Here is a 22,371-nt window from a genome sequence, read left to right on the forward strand (position 1 = left end):
GCCTCCTGACGGTGTTTGGCGGAGGATACCTTGAGTACCTCTATCGGTTCTCCCTTCTATTCCAGTCTCGTATTGTTCGTGGAAAGAAAGATCGTCGGTACGCTTCCGTGTGGGCTCTAATCTCTCTGATTTTGTCTTCATGGCCTCTTCGCGAGACCTAGGTAGGAGGGAGCAATATACTGCTTGACTCCTCGGAGAAGGTATGTTCTAGAAACTTCAACAAAAGCCCGTACCGAGCTACTGAGCATCTCTCCTGCAGTGTCTTCCACTGGCGTTTATCTATCACCTCCGTAACGCTTTCGCGATTATTAAATGATCCTGTAACGAAGCGCGCTGCTCTCCGCTGGATCTTCTCTATATCTTCTATCAACCATATCTGGTACGGATTCCACACCGGTGAGCAGTATCAAGCAGTGGGCGAACAAATGTATTAATTCTTTAACAATTCTCTTTTAGTGCAGGAGAGTATCCTCACGAATCTCATCCATTCTGCTTGTATTTATCATCTTAGTTTCTATTGTGTAGCTCTTGCTTCCATACAACAGTAATGGCAAGATTACTTATTCTAAGTTAGATCAGATTAGATTAGTACTTGTTCCATAGATCATGAATACGACACTTCGCAATGATGTGGAACGTGTTAGGTTCGTAAAAGGTGTCTATACAAGATATTACACCACACAAAATATTACATGACACTCAATATTTTTAATTTTTTTGTGGGTGTCGGGGAAATTACCCACTTACTATATCCAAAAACTCATCTAATGAGTAGAAGTAAGTAATGGTACCTTCACAGTTCATGATTTAATTCTTGTATATTTTCGAGTTTCGTTATTCAGGGTTTTCTTTCTTGTTCCATATGTTGCCTGAAACTTGAGCATAATTGCAAAGCAATTAAATTAGCGTGTTTGCTTAATTTAATCTCTGGATAATGAACTGATTTCTTCATTCATTAGAGATCATAATTTTTTCGATCAATTCGATCGAAAAACTTTTTTCTGAGCCTATATAATCGATACGGGTTTCAAGATTTAATTATTTGTTTCTCTACTACGAAATCTAGACAAGAGCTCTGTTGTTACCGATTGTGTAGTCGACTGTATAATTGTGCGTAGCTGACTTGCTCAAATTCAGTATTCGGAGAGAGATCTCTGATATGTCTTAGTCATTCATCTACAGTGACTCCAAAAAGTATTCGTCTGGCTGCATATCTTTTAGAAAACAAAGTATGTGTAACATGAAAAGACATGTATACAAAATCTAAAGAGCCAGTCATGTGCGAAGTGACTCGATAAGTCATTTTTGTTGAAAAGCAAAGTAAGAAATACGTCCAAATCGACAGCGTGGTTAACAAAATAGAAAATGTAATACAAGAGCTAGTTCATAAAGTATTCGTCCACCATCGGAACATGCCGAAATTCTGCGCGCAGTGATTAACGCTGACCCACGGCACAAACTAGAGTCAACGGTGGGCGGCCCCACCCTATCGCCTGTTGTGGTTCTGAAGGCCGCCGATACAGTGCAATTAGCGCCATGGGCCGTAAGGGTAGAGACACGACGCCGATCGAAAGAAAACTAATTCTGCGCTTACATAGTGAAGTGCAAATCATCCAACGAAATTGCTGAAGTAGTCGGTATACCTAGATGGGCGGTTGTCGATAATAGATCGATTCTGCGCAACTAAATCATTAAAAAACTAACCACGTACAAAAAGCCCTCACACTTTGATTGATGCTGCCGTGAGATGTATCGTGAGGCAAATGAAGAAACCTAAAATCAGTTGGCTGGGAGTTAGAGTCTCGCGGAGAGAAGGTGTGCGCCAACACCATCAGAAATACCTTCAAAACGTATGGGATCACGGCCGGGTAGCGCGCAAGAAATTTTGAGTCAATTAACAAAATTGAAAGATTTAAGAAGGAACACTTCTGGAATAGAGTAATATTTTATGACGAGAATAAATATAACGTATTCGGGTCGGATGGTGGGAGAATGGTGTGGCGTAAGAAGAATGCGGAGATGTCGCCACACAATCTTGTACCAACGTTTAAACACATTGGTGTGGGGCTGTATGAGTACTGCAGGTGTTGGAAAATTACCTTTCATGGAAGTTACAATGGGTCACCATATGTATATAAACATTTTGAAGGACAATCTGAATCCTAGCGCTGAAAAAGGAAATTACATTTTTCAACAAGATAACGACCCAAAGCATACGGCTCTAAATACAAGGCAGTGGCTCCCTCCTCATAGCCCAGGCATTAATCCTGTTGGCCACCTTTGGAAAGTACTGGAAGATAGCATCAGGAGAAGACATTTCTAACAAGAGAAACCTTAAAGGAACATTTCAAGACGAGTGGGACAAAATTCCAGCCTCTCTGACGGCAAATTTGGTCAAGTCGATGCCCAGACGACTACAAGCAGTAGTAGCTGCATAGGGAAACCCCACTCAATATCAATTTTTACAGTTGAAATCATATTTTAAGACTGTAAATTAAAAAAATTGTGAGTGGACGAATACTTTTTGAAGGAGCCCTTCAATAAATTCTCCATTTTGTCAATTTTTTTTTTATCGCTACGGATGTAGTTATTTCGTTGTCCACCAATAATAGATGACTTACTAAGGTTCGTTGGATATGGCTGGACGATCACATTTTATTTTCCCTTTCTTTCACGTGACGTATAATTACAACTAGACGAATACTTTTTGGACTCACTGTATGTAACATGGAGTGTGTTAGGCTTCTCTGGCATAATTTTAACGCTACGTTACACAAAGGAAAAAGTCTAACCAAAATCCTGAATGTCTCGTGCTGCGTATTAGGCTACGGTTTCGCGCGTCTGTTTTATGAGCTGGAAAAAAACGTGGCAGGAATATTTCAGCAAGCGTGGCGGCCACGCAGAGCAGAGAAACTTGCCGTGTAGTGGCACGTACACGCGCCGAAGCAGTAAGCAAACGCAGCTGAAACACACCTGGAAACGGCGCAGTTTCGTCGACTGCTGCAACTGACTCCTCGCTGCTTACTATTGTCCCGCAATCATTTTTTCCGTATTGGAGTGATCAAAACTAATGGAACATTCAATATGTCCCAATAACTATCTCTCTTCATCCATATTACTATTACAAATGCAATAGCAACTTTGTCTGTTACACTTTCACGATTAAACCGCTGAACTAATTTCGATAAAATTTGGTATGGACATAGCCTGAGCGCTGGGGAAGAACATAGGCTACTTTAGAAAAGTGTGTGGTACGAAATATTTGTTGATTTGAAGAATGTAACGCGAAATATGAAACAATAATTACTCTTTGTAAAGGCTATTTACTCTATCACTTTTAAACTTTACCATATAGGCTATTTATTACTCTTTCACTTTTAAACTTTATCACATTTCTGATAATGGGTTTGCTGGTTGATATGTTATACGTAATATGATTCTACGTAATTAACACAACGATTAATCCATACTAACTCCAGAATGATTACATTATTATTTCCTAAGCTACTCACTCCGTTGTGCTTTCATGAGTACACTGCTGAACCAATTGCAATGGTATTTGTGAATATGGTACACGTGATTGCCAGCAGACGACGCTAACCCGATGGTCGGCGACTCTTAGTGTCTATAGATTACTCCTTGGCAGTGCAAATCCATTACTCCTTGACACTGCAAATCCAATGTTATTGTGCGCGTGGCTTATGTAATTGAGTTCCTATGCCACTGTCATGGCTGGAGAATTCGGATGGAGATACAACAATAAAATAGGTCGGTAAGCCCGAGAACCATATTTAAAACTATGACTATAAGCCTGCGAACGTTAAACTGATTTAGCGCACAGTTCTAAGAATGTTACTTTCAACAAAACTCATAGCAATCTCCATGTCCGTAGGGACTTGGATGCAGAACGTCGGGCGGCCTTAAGAGCTACAGAGACATTAGAATAGTCACAAGCCGTCTCATGCGTACATTACAGCTTTCAAGAGGCTTGAACGACGGCTGTACGACAGAGAGTAGTACATTTACATGTGGAGCGCAGGAAGTTTTGGGTGAGGCTGCATTTGCTTATGATCCATTAACTCACTGTGTTAATCATAAGTAAGTCGTCATAGGAGGACTGGTTAAACAAGTATAGGCACTATAAAATGGAAGGGAGAAGCGGTTGGTATGTGTTGCTCTGATGGCAAAATCTCGCATCCATTACAAGGTGAACCATAGAAACCCTTAAAAACTATATTTCTGCACGAATGTAATGAATCGAAGATTCTTACATATAATTAGAAAATAAAGCTCGTGCTCTCAGACTCTACATACACCAAAATAATAGAAGTACAGTCATTGTGTTCTTATATAACGCACTGCACGCATTTCTTATAAATACGTTTCCACACCACTATATACACAGATATCTCGTAAAATTGCTACCTTTTCTTGCTCACCGGCACTCATAACAAAACTACTATTATACGAGCGAAGCAGCAGGTAACATATCTGAAAATAAAGCTAAAGAAAGGTAATTTACTTGCTACGATAACGCTACTTATTCTTCGCTGCATCTCCACTTCTGCCTTCCTGCAATTTTAAGCTTCTCAAGTAGTTATGCTTTTCCAACGTTTCTGTATCTCCTTACCTACAGTAAAATTTACACACATCATAAAACGTTGATAATTTTCAAATTATTTCGAGGCATCTAGAATCAGGAAACGTTCACTTTACTTCGAGTGCTACTTGTTCATTCATCGGTTGCAGAAATTATTCGTTGTGACAGTTGTGGCTATATGGGAGACGCCTGTAAAAAAAAGTTGATGAAACAACCAATCACTAAAGACTGGGTAGAAATCAGTACAAATAATGACATGAAGATCAATTTCCCTCATTGTGTGGGAGCCATTAACGCGAAAAACATCATAAAGCCATGGGAATCGGCAAGTGATTTTTTTCCAACTACAAAAAGTTCTTTTCGATTGTCCCAATAGCTGTGACAACCAGCAGTTACTATTTCAGATACACTGATGTGGTAGGCTATGTGGATGAAGAAGATTCAAATTTGTTCAAAGCAACTGATCAAGGTAAGAAAGCCTTTGCAAAGACCGTAAATTTGCCACAACCGGAATTTTTTTCCTAACTGTCCCACCGGTAAACTATTTCCATTTGTATTTTTGGCTGACGAGGCATTCGCCCTACGCAAAAACCGCAAAAGACCTTATCTAGCAAAACACCTGACGCCTAAAAAAGTGTTTTCAGCTAAAGACTGTAAAACGCCAAACGTTTTATTAAATGCGCATTTGGCATTTTAGCAAATAATAGCAGGTTTTGCACCAGGCAAAGGATGTGAATATTTTATTTATTGTACTTCATAACTGTGTAGGTATTTTTTATTGTTACAACATTTGAGGACAGACTGACGTGTCCATTGAGAAGTATGTCTGCATGTTGAACATGGGAATCACCAGCGGAAAATTTTTCAGAGACAATTTTGCAGACTAGTACTGTTATAGTCATCGATCACAGCCTTGGCAAAACAAGTCCACAGTTTAAATCTTAAAAGGTTGTTCTAGCTTGAATGTTAAGATGAACGTGGTCGTAATGAAATTAAGTAATAAATCTTTTTAGAGGCTTTCGTACCAACCAACAGCATTTCTTTCTTCCGGTTCCATTTCCTGCACGCCCCCAATAGGTGTCATGGTAACTGCTTGCCACGTGTCCGCCTTCATAAATGTTTTGTTGTCTGCGTACCTAATAAGCCGTTGGCACACGGACTGTGACTTTAACTGAGCACTGAGCGTGCCGAGTTTTTGACGTCATAGCATAGAAAAATCATGTTCAGGAGTCTTTTCTAACGTGCACAAGAATATCTAGCATGTCAGATATGGGATATAGTTAAGTCAGAGACAGGTAGGACCAGAAATGAGGAGGGACAAATAGCTCAAAAAATTAATGAAACCCTGGGAACAAACGCACATTGTATTGCAAACCATTTAAACAAGTATTTTGCCTTTGTTAGTGATAGCATGGGGTTGTCAGGTTCAGTAAATAATGCAATGGAATATCTAAGACCAGTATACACAAGCAATCTCAGTAAAATTGAATTGACACTTACTTCACCCAAAGAAATAGAATTCATCATAAAGTCCTCAAAATCAAAGCATTCTAGTGGTTATAACAACATATCAACAAAGTTAATAAAAGTGTGTTCATGTGAGCTGAGTCATATCTTAAGTTATTTGTGTAATCAATCACTTATCACAGGAACATTCTCGGACTGGCTTAAATATGCTGAAGCTATACCTCTTCACAAGAAAGGGGACAAAGAAATGTCGTCAAATTACCGACCGATCACACTTTTGCCAGCTTTTTCAAAAATCTTTGGAAAGGTTATTTCAAGCATCTACTTAAGCACCTTAGTGAAAATAACATACTGTCAAAGTCACAGTTTGGGTTTCTTAAGGGTTCTGATATTGAGAAGGCTATTTACACTTACAGTGAAAATGTCCTTAATTCATTAGACAACAAGTTAGAGGCAACTGGCATAATCTGTGACCTGTCACAGGGTTTTGACTGTGTGAATCACATCAGTCTTTTAAGTAAATTAAAATATTATGGAATCACTGGTAGTGCTGCGAAGTGGTTTCAGTCATATCTCACTAATAGAAAACAAAGGGTGTCATTAAGTAACACTTCAGCAGTAGGTAATCACACATCATCTGACTGAGAAGAAATTACGAGTGGTGCTCCCCAAGGTTCCATACTAGGTCCAATACTTTTTCTTCTGTACATTAATGACCTGTCATGCCAAGTTTGTCTTATGTGCAGATGATACAAACATTGCAATAAATAGTGAATTAAATATAAATTTAGAAAGAGAAGCTAATCAAATTTTTACTGATAAGTGGTTCATAGCCAATTCACTGTCATTAAACTTTGAAAAGACTCACTAATTGTAGTTCAGAACTTCCAAGAGATTTCCTTCTAGTGTGTGTATAAAATATGTCGACATGGAAATAGGAGAAGTTGAGAGTGCAAAATTCTTGGGATCACAACCTGATGCTAAATTCAGTTGGGAGCGAGATACTAACGAACTGCTAAACCGCCTAAACAAGTCTGTGTTTGCAATGCGAATGATGTCGGACATCAGTGGCATATTTTGCTTATTTGCACTCCATTATGTCATATGGTATCATATTTTGGGGTAACTCCACAAACAGAGAAAAAATTTTTAGAGTACAGGAGTGTAAATCCAACGCTACAGTCGTAAGTTCGAATCCTGCCTCGGGCATGGATGTGTGTGATGTCTTTAGGTTACTTAGGTGTCAGTAGTTCTAAGTTCTAGGGGATTGATGACCTCAGTGGTTAAGTCCTCATAGTGATCAGAGCCATTTGAACCATTTTGTAAAGCCAAGATCATCATGTCGAAACCTATTCAAAGAATTGGGCATACTAACCACAGCTTCTCAGTATAGTTATTCCTTGATGAAGTTTGTTGTAAATAATACATCTCTTCTTCCAGCTTACTGCTTAGTATACAGTATCAATACTAAGAATAACAACAATATACATGTTGTTGTTGTTGTTGTTGTCTTCAGTCCTGAGACTGGTTTAATGCAGCTCTCCATGCTACTCTATCCTGTGCAAGCTTCTTGATCTCCCAGTACCTACTGCAACCTACATCCTTCTGAATCTGCTTAGTGTATTCATCTCTTGGTCTCCCTCTACGATTTTTACCCTGCACGCTGCCCTCCAGTACTAAATTTGTGATCCCTTGATGCCTCAGAACATGTCCTACCAACCGATCCCTTCTACTAGTCAAATGGTGCCACTAACTCCTCTACTCCCCAATTCTATTCAATACCTCCTCATTAGTTTTGTGATCTACCCATCTAATCTTCAGCATTCTTCTGTAGCACCACATTTCGAAAGCTTCTATTCTCTTCTTGTCCAAACTATTTATCGTCCATGTTTCACCTCCATACATGGCTACACTCCATACAAATACTTGCAGAAACGACTTCCTGACACTTAAATCTATACACGATGTTAACAAATTTCTCTTCTTCAGAAACGCTTTCCTTGCCATTGCCAGTCTACATTTTATGTCTTCTCTACTTCGACATCATCAGTTATTTTGCTCCCCAAATAGCAAAACTCCTTTACTACTTTAAGTGTCTCATTTCCTAATCTAATTCCCTCAGCATCACCCGATTTAATTTGACTACATTCGATTATCCTCGTTTTGCTTTTGTTGATGTTCATCTTATATCCTCCTTTCAAGACACTGTCCATTCCGTTCAACTGCTCTTCCAAGTCCTTTGCCGTCTCTGACAGAATTACAATGTCATCGGCGAACCTCAAAGTTTTTATTTCTTCTCCATGAATTTTAATACCTACTCCAAATTTTTCTTTTGTTTCCTTTACTGCTTGCTCAATATACAGATTGAACAACATCGGGGAGAGGCTACAACCCTGTCTCACTCCTTTCCCAACCACTGCTTCCCTTTCATGCCCCTCGACTCTTATGACTGCCATTTGGTTTCTGTACAAATTGTAACTAGCCTTTCGCTCCCTGTATTTTACCCCTGCCACCTTCAGAATTTGAAAGAGAGTATTCCAGTCAACATTGTCAAAAGCTTTCTCTAAGTCTACAAATGCTAGAAACGTAGAAAGATTTAAAATCACTTACTCTTGCCAGAAATGAGTCTAGTATTCAGCAACGCATATTTTCAATAAGTTACCAGCAACCATTAAGAGTTTAGTTCCAGGCAAGGCACAATTTAAACATAATTTAAAAGAATTTTTGTAAGCCAACTCCAATTCCATCCATTAATTTCTCAACAAGTGCAGTAGAACATTGTAATGAATGATTTTTATACTTTAATTTTTGACAATACTTGGTTGTAACAGCCAAGTAACTACCCAGTGCGTGATTGATGGATGTATGGAAAGCAGATGAAAGCCTTCAGTCTGCAAATAGTGGAAGTTTAATTTTAAATCTTTGACTGTTCTTAACTGAGGATCATTGAAATGAATAATTTACTTTAATTTTTGACAATACTTGGTTGTAATAGCCAAGTAACTAACTACTGTGTGAATGATGGATTTAATGAAAGCAGATGTAAGTATTAAACCTGTAAATATTAGAAGTTTGGTTTCAAATCCATGAACACAATTTAACTGTTTATTTACTGAGGATCATTAAAATCAATGGAACTCAAGTTTTTCTAATTAAATTTTTGTAATGTGTTTATCTGACATGTTCCACACCCAGAAGGATCCCCTCTTTTATGGGACTATGGAATGAACAATTAATCAAATCAAATCAAATCTGAGTGTTATTTAGTACAGAGTTGCAAGATGTCATCTCTTGCTTTCAATTGGAGCCTGTATGTGTATATGCCATTTCCAGGCACCTGCAAATTGCGGATGCCTCCAAAACTCGTTATTAATAGTAAGATTTGTTGTAATAAAATGCCGGGAAACGTCAGTGATATTGGTGGATAAAGAATTATTGTAACTTCCGTTTCAAGACACCGTAATATTGAGGATGCATGAAAAACGAATTGTCCTGGGTACAATTTGTAGTAATTAAGCGCCATTCAATGACATATCTACGATTAAAGCTTGCAGCAAATGATAAGGCACATAGTATGTTCGCAAATCAGTAATGGTCGGTGTAGCGCTATAGCGCCCCTACTGTTGTATGTAAGGGGGAGGGGGGGGGGGGAGAATTATATGAAGTATCTTCAGTACTCTGGAAGACGAATGGTGACTTAAGTAGACACAAAAAAAAATTTCAGTTCCCACCCTGTTAAAAACCTGCGTTATACCCATTTTTAAATAATTTTCTTGAAAGAGAAACGCCCGACTACTCCATATTTTTCCCTTCCCCTGGGAGCCAGGGGTGGCCCCCTCTTGCACCGGATTATGGACGCTCTTTGTCTGGCGTAATGAGTAGAGACGCGGGTGAACAATGCAACAGAGGGTGTGTTGCACTGGATAAAATACTTTTCATTACTAACATTCACGTATTCTAATACTTTCTGATACTTTATTAGTTCAAAAGAAGAATTTATTATATTATAATGATAATATTCAATGTTATGTAAATGTAAGAATGCTCTTTCTGAAGAGTGAGTTTCTTGGATCGGCTGTATCTACAGGATCAGCTTGCACTACTTGCAGAAAATATTTTCGGCTTATTTCAAATTTTTTATCTCACATGTTGTAAAGCTTTTGCTACCGAACAGGCACAGCGATCAAGTACGAATGAAGTTAGGTGAGAATGATGGAATAATTTTCATGGTATGTTGAGAACTATTGTAAATTTCGTCGCAATATTTGTAACAGAACTTACTGACTGGACATGATATTTTCGTTTTTGTGTTATACATGTTCATGGATACTGAAATTTTGATTTATGTATACTACAGATAGAACGACAAGACTATAAAACGGACAAGGGAGCAAATCTACATTTTAATAGAGCTAAAGTAAGAATTTTACGCGTGCTTTTCCTTAACAAAGAGCGTCATTTGCGAGTCGGTTATAGGCGACAACTACCACTGGAGCGCGCTGCTATCGCGTTTACCGTGTTTTACGGACTATAAGACGCACTTTTTTCTTCGGGAAACTGCCTCCAAAATTCAGGTGCCTCTTATACTCGAAATTAATATAGAAATGTTCAGTGATTGATTTAAAGTTCACGCCAGTCTTAAAAATGGTTATATATGCGATGCCGCGGGAAAGCTATCTCTGTCTGTCAACTTTGAATCCAACTGGCAGCAGCAGCGCACCGATGCGACGAATGTGAGTTCCGGGGATTCACGAGCTTGCTCACACTGTCTCCCACCCACGCCGCCACCACAGACCCAGAACACTGTCTACTCTATCATGCGTCATTGCAGTCTACGGTGCCAGTGAACTTGAATTGAAAGTGATTTCTGTTACCGGTAAAAGTACAGTATTTTTGTTAGTAGCTAGTTTCGTAGCGAAACAAGTAAAAGGTATTGTTACGATGCGGGCTATAAATTTAAAGTAGTCGCATCCGCAGAACAACATGGAAATTGGGCAGCTGAGCAGCATTTCGGCCCTCCACCGACAGAAAAAAAAAACTTTCGCGGTTGGCGGCCTAGTAAAAAAGAACTGAAAAAATGCGGAAATAGAGGACTTAATGCAAAATGGCCAATAATTAGAAGATGGCGTATTGAAATGGATTCAAGGACACCGTCAAAACAGCACTGGAATCAATATAAAAATTATTCAAACACATGTTCGTAAGCTATCGCTACAGTGGAACTGAACAGACTTTAATCGTGGAGTTGGTTCGTGCTACAGGTTTATGAGGCGTCATGGATTTGGCATGCAGACAAAACCAAAATATCTCAGAAAATGCTAACGAATATGGAGAGAAAACATTATCTTTCCATCGAATTATTATTCAAGATCGAAAGAAAGCCAGTGTGGAACTAGGCCAAATAGCGAATATGGACGAAGATCCTCCGGCATTTGATGTGCCGAGTAATAGAACTGTTTGCCATGAAAAGTACTAAAACTATAAAAACAATTGGACAAAAAAAAATCACTACACTGTTGTCCTTTCATGTTGTGCTGACGGTACTTAACTTAATCCAATCATCATTTTCAAGTGCCGAACAATGCCAAAACCTCCTGAAATTACGCCAGGTGGTGGTGTTCACGTACATGACAAGGGTTGGATGGACGACTCTGGAATGAAATCGGGGACCAAAGGAGTGTAGGAGAGAGGGAAAGGCACTTTCTTATTGAATAAAAGTTCCCTTATTTGTTAGATCAGTTTAGTAGTCATTTGAAAAATTCTGCGAAAGATAAAGTGAGACGGGAAAGTACAGAGCTTGGTGTTCTTCCGGGAGGACTTACTTCACAACAGCAACCTCTTTATGTCTCGATAAATAAACCGTTTTAAGTGTATATGAGCGAGGAATGGAACAAATGGATGATCCCCAAGATGTATTCCGCGCAGAAGGGAGCTTTGAAACGACTTACAATCAAACAAGTGTGTCAGTGGATAAGAGTCGTGGTTTATAGTGAGAGAGGACATTGTTTAAACTTTCTAGTGGTGATGCAGAAGCAACGCTCTCGATGGCGGTGAAGACCATCTTATATGTAGAGAGGAGGACGATGAGAAAGAAGAAGAAAGTTGAAATGAGGATTTTTCGGGTCAGTTCGGTTTTATAAATTAATTTTTTTACCAGGATTTGTAATTTAATAATAAAAAAGGTAAAATATTATTTAAAAAATTGCATAAAAATTAAGGTGCATCTGACAGTCCGTAAAATAGGTACCACGACGAGGCACGCCGCATTCCCAAGTCGCATCTTTTCTGGTACGGGAAACTGCCCATCGCACTCCCCTCAGATTTAGGGGTAAGATCGCCAAGAGGGTAGCCCGTCAAAAAATTAACACAGGAAGAAAGTTTACTGAACTGTGAAGAAAGCAAACTAGAAAAAGTGCACAGAGAGCACAATGAGTTACAGAAACAACGTCGTGGTTACGGCGCTGGACTACCAAGCGGGCGAGCCGTATCCGAAACTTTCTCGTTGCTTTTGCCTTTTGTCACAACAGTATGAACTGTCCGTCCGGTCATTGAAATGTCTGTTTTTTTTTTTTTCCTGTAGACTCGGCAGCTGCCATACTATACACTGGTTATACAATATGAGGCATGTGGAAAGAATATGTTACCGTCGCAAGTAAACGCGGTGTATAGTGAGAGCAGGCGAAACACCAGATGGACGTCTTATGTTACAACAAAGGAATTCACGAGTAAATACTTCCAAAACGGAAACGAAGCGTTAAAAACTTATGTTTTGACAGAGCACAGAGAAACTGAGATATTGTGAAACTGTTGCAGCTTATGTAACAGACTATTATGTTTTCATCATTTCCTTTCGAGTGATCACATTCAGTCATACGAACACCTATATCGGCATATCTTACTCATTCACCAGTCGTTCAAATTAGGTGCGTCGATAAGATATTCCTATCGCACGACACAGGTACTGTCACTAATGCTGTGTATGACACACCAGACGTGTTTTCCGGTGGAAGATTCGGTCGCCCTGTCTCAAACGACTGCGGTTCCCATTTGAAAGCCACTTCCTTTCGGTAGCCAATAAAGGAATTGTGCAGAATCAACTGTCATTATAGGTCCCTACTACCTTACACATCGCTATTGCAAACGGACGTTACACCACGACACAGACACAAATTTGAATAAAGCGAACAGAGGGAAAAGGTAAATAAACAAATTGACCCGGCTCGCCCACTTGACAGTCCAAAACGGTCTCCACTTTACCACGACGCCACCTGTCGTTCCTGAAGCTCTATATCTCACTTCTCGTTCTTAGACCGTTCACGGTTTCTATTTTGCTTTTGTTTTTCACAGTTCAGTACACCTTCTACCTATCTTCGGACTTTACCTGTGTTCAGTTTTTGGCGGGCTGTCCACCGTGCCCTCTTACCACTAAATCTGAAGGGGGGTGGGGGTTTCTCTTGTCAGCGCTCTGCAGTACGTTGAACTCGCCACGCGCAACATTGACGCTCGAAAGCACGGTCCGCGTGTCGACACCTTAAGGCTACATCAACATGACCCGTGCTTGCACAGCAGTTCAAAAATTATAGTATAATGTTGAATTTTATAACACATTTCTTGTAAGATATTCTGCTAGCAGATAAGATTAACAGCAGCAGTCGCGTAAATAATTATGAGAATATTAAACAAAGATGGCAACATTTAAAACACGAGGAAACTTTTACAAAACCTCAGTAACGAATTGTTTCAGCTGCTAGTGAGAACGAACTTACTTCGTATTAGTTACTTTTACGGCGATTACTCCACCGTAATTGCGGAGGCATTTCCCTAGCTGGCTTTTAGGAAGACTCACAGCGCAAGATGAATGCTTTTACAGAATTTTCTAGATGTTTTGTTGCAAACAAATGGTAATCAGCTCTTGCCTGGAGGCCGCACCGCATGGAGACATCGAGCGACTGCGAGAGTAACGTGAGAGGTGTGGGAACTGGCCAACTTAATGGCGTTAGCAGTTGTCGCCCCCCCCCCCCCCCCCCCCGTCAGCTTATTTAGAATTATACCATTCTGTACTGACTGGCGTCACATATCCACTCGTTACTTGACTGACGGCCGATTTAGGGTTGACACGTGACGCGCACCTACTATCGGGGAAAAGACAGTCGCTCATCTGAAACAGGCTTTTCGATGTGCGGTGGCGGAGGATATCTCCGATAACACTTGCATTGTCCCCCTAAGTTTCTGGTTCAATTATCACCCGTTTCTTGTTCCATTTGAGAGTGGCGCTTACGAGATAACTGCCGTCCGTCTGCGTACGAGTTCGAATTCATGATTTTTCTTGTCGTGAGAAGATGTAACATGATCTTCATGGAACTTTTTCTCTAGAAATTTTAACAGAAAATTTCTCGGCTACGCACAACGCTTTCCTTGCAGTCTGCCGCTGCGTCAATAGAAAGCATACAGGAGCAATCAGGGCCATATGGAGAGGTTTGGAGCTTGGCCACTGCCGAGGGCGCAGACACAGAGCGGGAGAAAAATCAAGGAAGACAGTCTGACAGTTAACCGGTAGCGGCACAGCAATGTACGAGAAGTCTTTCCCTCGGTCCGCGAACGTATACGCACGCGGTTCTCAGCGTCACGCCCACGGAGTGTCTACGTCCAAGCAGCATCGTTTATCTGGCGACAGTGCACACAGTTGCCGCCTACACAATTCGATCATTTTTAACTGTACAACGCTTGCTGCTAATTCACGACAGTGTTTTTGGGTATGATAGGAGAGTAATTTGACGGAAAACTTCCGATTTGCGCCAACAGACACCGAGGACGAGCAAACAAGCGAAAAAGCTGAAGTACATAAGTGACTCACTTGCCCCTCCAGCTACAAAGTTTAACTTGTTACAATCTACTGTGCAAATAAAACAAAGTGAGCTTTCTGTGATGGATTAATAGTACAGGGTGTATCAAAAAGAATCGTCCGATTTAACATGTCTACATTTATGAAACTAATAAACATATAAAATAAATTTTGTTTTTTGACGAACGGGGAACCAAAAAGTTTCTTTTCATACCTTCTCGCAGGTGTTCAACATGCCCCCCTTGAGATCCACGGCATAAATCGATGCGATATTCAAACTGTTCCAGCACTGCATCGAGCATATCTTGAGTTACAGCTTCCACAGCTGCTGTTATGTGATGTCTCAGTTAATTCACTGTTATTGGTAACATAGGCCCAGAAACAGACTCACTGTCAGACCTAAAATGCACCAAAATGACTACTTATATTTTTTACTGCAAATTTTTAAATTATGTGCTCTGCGTCGATTTCGAAATATTACAATAACTAGGGCCAACAGCGAAAAGAAAACCATCAGTTCATTATCAATCTGTGACATCAGATTTTAAGATGTAAAAAAATCGTAATTTGTTTACTAAAAAGTTTTCTCAAAAATCGAAAATCGCTTTTCTTTCAGCAGCTACCGAATGATGGTTTGCCTTTACCACAGGCAGCAGCATGAAACAATATTCTGGAACAATCTTTCGGCTCCGGAAGAACCATTCTCCGTCGTATCCTTCGTGATACAACTGAGCAGCATATACAGGACAGCCTATGCAAAGACCGGAAAAGTAAGAAAGAGAAACTGCCGAATTTAAAGTCAAAATATTTCTTCCCAGTGTGCCCGGATGGTTCAGGTCGTAAAGTAGAGCAGCTGAACCCAGTACACTTGTCAGACGTCCCTCGACAAGACAGAGCTGAATTGAAATGACTAATTGGTGGGGTAAAAATACGGGACGAAAGAAACTGTCAACTTAAATGAACTGAAAGAGGCCATTAAGGGCAAACTGGGCAAGCTACCAACTCTGGCTCGAATTACGGCAGAGCACACAAAACGGCCCAGACAGGGGTACAACCACGTGGTTTCCACAGTTCTATAATGACGGTCTACCACGGAGTCCAGAAATACCAAGGAACGACAGAGTCGCCGACGTATTGAAATCGAGCTATTATTTCAACTGAGAACTCCAGTTACAGTACCCATTCACAATTCTTGTTCTTCCCCGCTCGCGTTTCGAAGGATTATTTCCACATTATAAAGTGAATATGCTTTCACATTAATCGTAATATGGCATAAACGAGTCACAAGTGCAAATTTTTGTACGCAATATATATTGTTCTGTCTTTTAGTCGTATTTGAATTACGTACACTTTCCATAAAACATTGATCGCCTCCGTGTTCTAACGGTTCACACTTTTGCTCACTAGCGCGAATGTCTCGTGTTTGTTTCCAAATTACCAGCTCAGATTTTAATGTGGTGGAAATACCTCGGACGGAATCAGCTCGGCGCCGTTGGTTCAATTGAGAAATTGCTCGATACCAAAACTTCTAGGACACGAACGCCGCAGAAGCGGCTAACCGGGCTCGGAGCGACACAACGTTTATCATTTGATTTGCATCAGACGACGGTTAAGCAGAAACAAAAAGAGGCAGCAAGCTCGTATCACAGTAGTTGGATCAGAGGTATCTGGATGCATTCGGGTTATGACAAAGGTATGATCAGTGATAGAAAAGTGTAGACTTGCTAAATCTATGTAGTGGGTAGAATAAAATTTGGTGATCATTATTCAAAATTGCCAGTTCTGAGAGACTATCACTAAATTCTGCTACAGAGTGTGGAAAAACACTGCTTAAATAGAGAACTTTATTATTTTTATCGTAATTACCCTGTATACGAAAGCATTTTATTATGATGAGTTTTTTACAACTATTTCATATCTCATGTAAAATTGCCCAGCCCAAACCGCTAAGCATAGAAATTTGTGATTTGGAGACGGTGTTGTTCTTATACCATAGGCTTCGTTTAGGAAGAGATGTTTCGAAATTCCACTCCTAAGGGAGTGATACGCGAGATGAAAGGTATTTTTAAAATATGCCGCTGTTAAGACAATTTTGAAGCTAGAGATACGAAAACTGCTATTAGGTTTTTAGGTCAGAAATAAAGAATAACATTTTTAACCGTTCTTTGAATTTTTTTTAAATAAAATATTATTGAACTAGTGAAGTATTTTTAAAGCTTGACCTATGAAAAATAGTATTTGATTATTCGGATACAACTAAAACATAAGTGTCTTAGTGGTTTTGGAAATTGAGCCCCTAACGGGGTAAAATAGGGAAGGAAATGTTTTTTGATAATATTTCATTATGGAAGCATCTTTAAAGCTAAATCTATGTAAATTTGAATTTGTCTTCTCGGTTAGAAATATAAAAAACATGTTTCACTGTTTTTGGAAATTCAATCACTACGGGGGTGAAACGGGGGATGAAAATTTTTAGAAAATATTTAGTTACATTAATAAAAATTTTAAGCTAAGTGTATGAAAATGGATATTCCACTTCTCGGTCAGAAGAAATGTGAGTTAGTGGATGAAAGTTGCTATGGAAATTCGTCACAAGAACTCAAAAGTCATGATTAACAGAAACTTTGGGCTCCAGCTACCAGAATCGCTTTTTGGTCAAAAGTACAGTCGGGAAAGGCCGAGCCTATATGGCCTTAATTAACGTGTGAAGTTCAAAAGGTGTTGCAATTTGTGAACAACATAAAAAATAGATAAAAACCAAAACACACATGTGCAAATAATAACAGTCTACGCGAGCGAAGCCGTGTCCGCAAGCCTAGTACCTGGAGGTGCGACATGGTTCTGTGGTAGAATTGTCACCTTCCATGTGGTTAGCCCAGGATCGACACCAAGCTGTGGCAAATGTTTGAACAAAGGTCCAAGTTTCAGTGTACCGTAAAATTCACAAAGGCGAAAAAATAAATTTTAATTTGCAACGTTGTTTCAATTTAAACAATCTTTATTAACACAGTCTTTTGTAGAAGATTAATAATTTGTATTTCCAATGAACACTGGATTTTTGTGTGTGATGTGTAACTACAAAGACGATGTCTTACTGGCAAGCATACACCTTTAAGACCTCCAGAAACAGACGCAGCAGTGGAATCAATGACTTGGTAAATTTGGCTTCCGATTGAGTATCAAGAAGACAGAATACATGGAGTGTGGTAATCAAACCGATTATCGAAGTCAGTGGAGAAGATCTGAAGAAAGTGGAGCAATTCAAATACACTGGTTACTCACATGCAGTGATGGTGAATGTCTACCGGATGCCCATGCCCGTGCTGGAAGAAATTGCACCAGGTGATCAGCGTCTTGTGTGATCGCCGTCAGCCTTCACGCCTTTAGTCAAAGATTTATGGGACTGTAATTCACCCAGTCGCACTCTATGGGCCGGAGTGTTGGCCAACGTCAACGAAGCATGAGCAGGCTCTCCACGTGATGGAAATGCGTATGCTATCATGGTTCCTAGGGGTTACCTGATTTGACCAGGCAACAAACGTTGACGTTCGACGGCCACTTGGAGTTGGACCTATCTCCGACAAACTACAAGAAAGCACGTGAAGATGGTACGGACACGTAATGCGCAGTAAAGCAGACTGTGGCAAGAACTGCTATGCACCTGGACATAAATGGCTGACGACCTCTTGGCAGACCCAAACACGATGGGTGGACCTTATCAAGGAGGATATGGAATTCATCAATGCCAACTATGAATATGCCCTTGACACTCCCAAACGGATGCAGATGTGTCAACATGCGGACCCTGCTAGCGCTGGATAATCGCGAAGAAGAAGTAGGTGTGTGGGACCAGGCGAGCGTGTCCCGGACCCTGCATGCAGCGCGGGCCGTCCACAACCTGACCTGTTTCAAAGCATTGAAGTGGGAATGGTTTGCACTACTCGTCCGCGTACCTCCCTCTCCCCCACCAAAAAAATAGATAGCAGCAGAAAAAGGAGCTAACCGTATGTGAAAGTCATTAAAACAGAGTAAAGGAGGGATACCAGAGGTGGAGGTAGCGTCGAGAGTACCACACACCCTGCACGGGGCAGTGCAAATTCCAACGCGAATCACCCTTGCCCCCGCCCCGAAAATATTTTAAAATGTTATATTTGAGACACCACTGATCAGAACTCCCGTAGTAGTGCGGACAAGTGCTGGCAAGTCTCAGTTCTTCAGTGAGCTGAAATGTGTGTCCTATCCCCCCAGCTTTACAATATCTATACCGTAGAAGTCATTAAGATCGTCCTTGATGCTTGGATTAATTTGTTGGTGACACCATGCTTTTAGACTGTAGCAAAGATGATTTTGCTGAGCTATTAACAAAATAAATGAAGGACATCAGTCTGCTATATGGATTAGACACCAATTGCAGAAAGTCCAAACTCATGGTAATTGATCAAGAAGCACAGCTTCAGTTCTTGTGTACATTAAAGAAACAGGAAGTCGTGCATTCTGTCATCTACTCTGGGTCAACCATCTGATCACGCTACGGCGAATGGCTACGAAGTTGCTCACCAATATCTGGCAGAAGAGAGCGATAACTAACACCACAAAGGTCTGGCTTGTTGAAACAATTGTGTTTTCCGTCTTCTTTTATAGTTGCGATATGTGGACACTTAACGCCAGCAAGCTTATCGATGCGTAATGCGTTCCCTGTGCTGCTCATAGTAATTTAACCGCGTAATTATAATCCGATATTTACCTGACCAGAAGTCCTGTTCCTCCTGCCACCGAACTTCACTAATTCCCACTATATGTAACTTCAGCCTATCAATTTCCTTTTTTAAAAAATTTTTGATCTACCTGCTGGATTAAGGGAACTAGCATTCCACGCTCCGACCCGTAGAACGGAAGTTTTGTTTCTCTTGATGACGACATCCTCCAGAGTAGTCTCCACCCATATATTGGAGTGGGCAGCTATTTACCCCCGGAATACTTTATCGGAGACGATGCCCTCACCAATTTAATCATACAGTAGAGCCGCACGCCCTCGAGAAAAATCACAGCTTTAGTTTGCCCTTGCTTTCAGCCGTTCACAGCGCCAGCACACCAAGGCCATATCAGTGTTCATATGGCCTGTTGTCGCTGCAACTACTGAAAAGGCTGCTGCCCCTTTTCAGGAACCACACGTTTGTCCGGCCTCTACCCCTCCGATTGGTTGCACCTGCGGTACGACTATCTGTATCACTGAGTCTGAGGCAGTCCGCCCCGGTAGCTGAGTGGTCAGCGCGACGGACTGTCAATCCAAAGGGCCCGGGTTTGATTCCCGGCTGGGTCGGAGATTTTCTCCGCTCAGGGACTGTGTGTTCTGTTGTCCTAATCATAATCATTTCATCCCCATCGACGCGCAAGTGGCCAAAGTGGGCGCCAAAGTGTTTTAAGAAATGCAGCAAAAAGAAAGTGTTTTATCTGTGTTTCAGTGCTACAACCTCCCAATCACCACAGGAATAATAGGTACAGATAAAAGTGTTCTCTCCCTTCCTAAGTGCCACAAAGTCATAATATGTACTAATAAACCGTTTCACTCATCTCTACTTTCACCTTTCGTCCTTCAACTGTCAGATCTGTCTTCCATGTAAATAATATGTGATGCATGAAACTTCCTGGCAGATTAAAACTGTGTGGCCGACCGAGACTCGAACTCGGGACCTTTGCCTTTCGCGGGCAAGTGCTCTACCATCTGAGCTACCGGCTTCGGTGGCTCAGATGGTAGAGCACTTGCCCACGAAAGGCAAAGGTCCCGAGTTCGAGTCTCGGTCGGGCACACAGTTTTAACCTGCCAGGAAGTTTCATATCAGCGCACACTCCGCTGCAGAGTGAAAATCTCATGCTGGAATATGTGATGCATGCTTAAACGCCGAACTGAAACTGGACCTCTTTGTTTCTACCATGCTTTAAATGCAATACGTAACTTAAATAGATATAACGTAATGTAATCAGTATATAACTAATTATGCTCATCTTTTCAGTATACACATTGCACGTGAATAACTCCGTGACATCATAGAAATGCCAGTCGTGTCATTATTTGCCACAACAAACTTGGACATAACCATATAGCAATGAAAATGGACTACGCTCAGTAACGAATATAGGAAAAACTTATCGAAGTGCTTAAAAACGAAAAGAATGAAAGAAAAATTAGCAAATGGACAGCATGTCCTACAAAGTAAATAAGAAAAACAAATACCATAAACAGATGAAGAAAAATTAATATGACAACTTGTAAATGACAAGCATAGAGATGATTTACTTGTGGTTTCTTTTTTCTGAAATAAATATTTGGTTAAAAAAAAGTGGCGTCAAATCGAAAGACTTGCACCAGGCGAACGTTCTACCCATCGGGAGGCCCTCGTCACACGACATATATATAGTATGAGGCACGGTAAGGTTCATGCTTCATGGGCTTAGGCCTTTTTTACATGTCATGAATGACGAAAACCCGAAACTTTCCCCTGCAATTTTTTCCTCTTTTTACTTTTCCTTCTCACTCCACGTTCCACGGCCTCAACGACATGGTTCTTTTTTCGCAAAAGTTAGCATTTTTTATTTTTTTGTTTTTCCAGCTGATTTATATGCCGCAGTGTGTTAGGCACTTGAGTAAGAAAGGAACGTCATGAAGAACAATCACGAAACAATTCCAATTACCGAGTGTAAGTTAACCGCTGATTTAGAATGTGTGCGTGTGCGCGTGCCAGTCTGTTTTATACCAAAACCAATAGCATTGTCTACGCCTTGTCGGGGACCAAGTCAGGAGAGTGGACCCCCTGTACAGTTTTGGGTTTAACAGCACGGCGACCGCCGTGTGGACGGGGCTAGGTGTGAGAGCCGGGCAGCGCGGGCGCCTTGGCCGGCGGCCAGGCTATCAGAGGCAGGGCGAGGCGCTCAGTGCGCTGGCAGCGAACCGGCGGCCCTCTGGGCAGGCGGCAGTCGGCACGGCGCCAAGCGCGCTCGCCAACAAGCAGCGGCGGGCGGCGGGGTCGATACTCGCGTCCTCTCGGCACAAAGGCCGCAGACAAAGGGAACACAGGGGCCGCGCGAGAATTAGAAGAGGGCAGGTGGGCGCAGCCCTAATGACGCGAGCCAACAGCCCCGCCCGCATTGTCTCCCGGGATTCTCTCTCCTCTCCTCTCCTCTCCTCTCCACGCGAGCGCTCGCCGACGCGCCCGAGTGGCCAAATTCGAGGGTGTTTGGGGCGGAAGTAATGAACTCAGCCGGAGGTTCGTCACCGACGGCTGCGCGTTCACTCAACAGCCCGAGAGAGCATCCACCGCCTTACGTGTACATAGCTTTGGAATATTTCAGGAAATAAATTACACAATTACGTTGTGGTCTTTAGTGCTAACAATGGATGCTCCTCTCACACGTAAACCCCTTCATCTCACTGCAACTACTGCAACCTACGTCCATTTGAACCTAC

At 41.2% G+C, this 22,371-nt stretch overlaps 1 protein-coding gene and 1 long non-coding RNA gene across 41 annotated transcripts in view; one reads left to right on the forward strand and one right to left on the reverse strand.

Annotated features, from left to right (window-relative positions):
* The window catches only part of LOC126293318 (poly(rC)-binding protein 3), a 559,120-nt gene that overhangs the window by 187,259 nt on the left and 349,490 nt on the right, over positions 1-22,371 (reverse strand). The window lies entirely within an intron of this gene.
* LOC126293325 (uncharacterized) lies at positions 3,598-21,117 on the forward strand. The gene is made up of 3 exons (XR_007552269.1): positions 3,598-3,768; positions 3,893-4,049; positions 20,921-21,117. It is a non-coding gene; the product is annotated as an uncharacterized LOC126293325 (long non-coding RNA).

Source organism: Schistocerca gregaria, chromosome 10 (assembly GCF_023897955.1).
Source record: "Schistocerca gregaria isolate iqSchGreg1 chromosome 10, iqSchGreg1.2, whole genome shotgun sequence".
In the NCBI taxonomy this organism is placed as follows: Eukaryota; Metazoa; Arthropoda; class Insecta; order Orthoptera; family Acrididae; genus Schistocerca; species Schistocerca gregaria.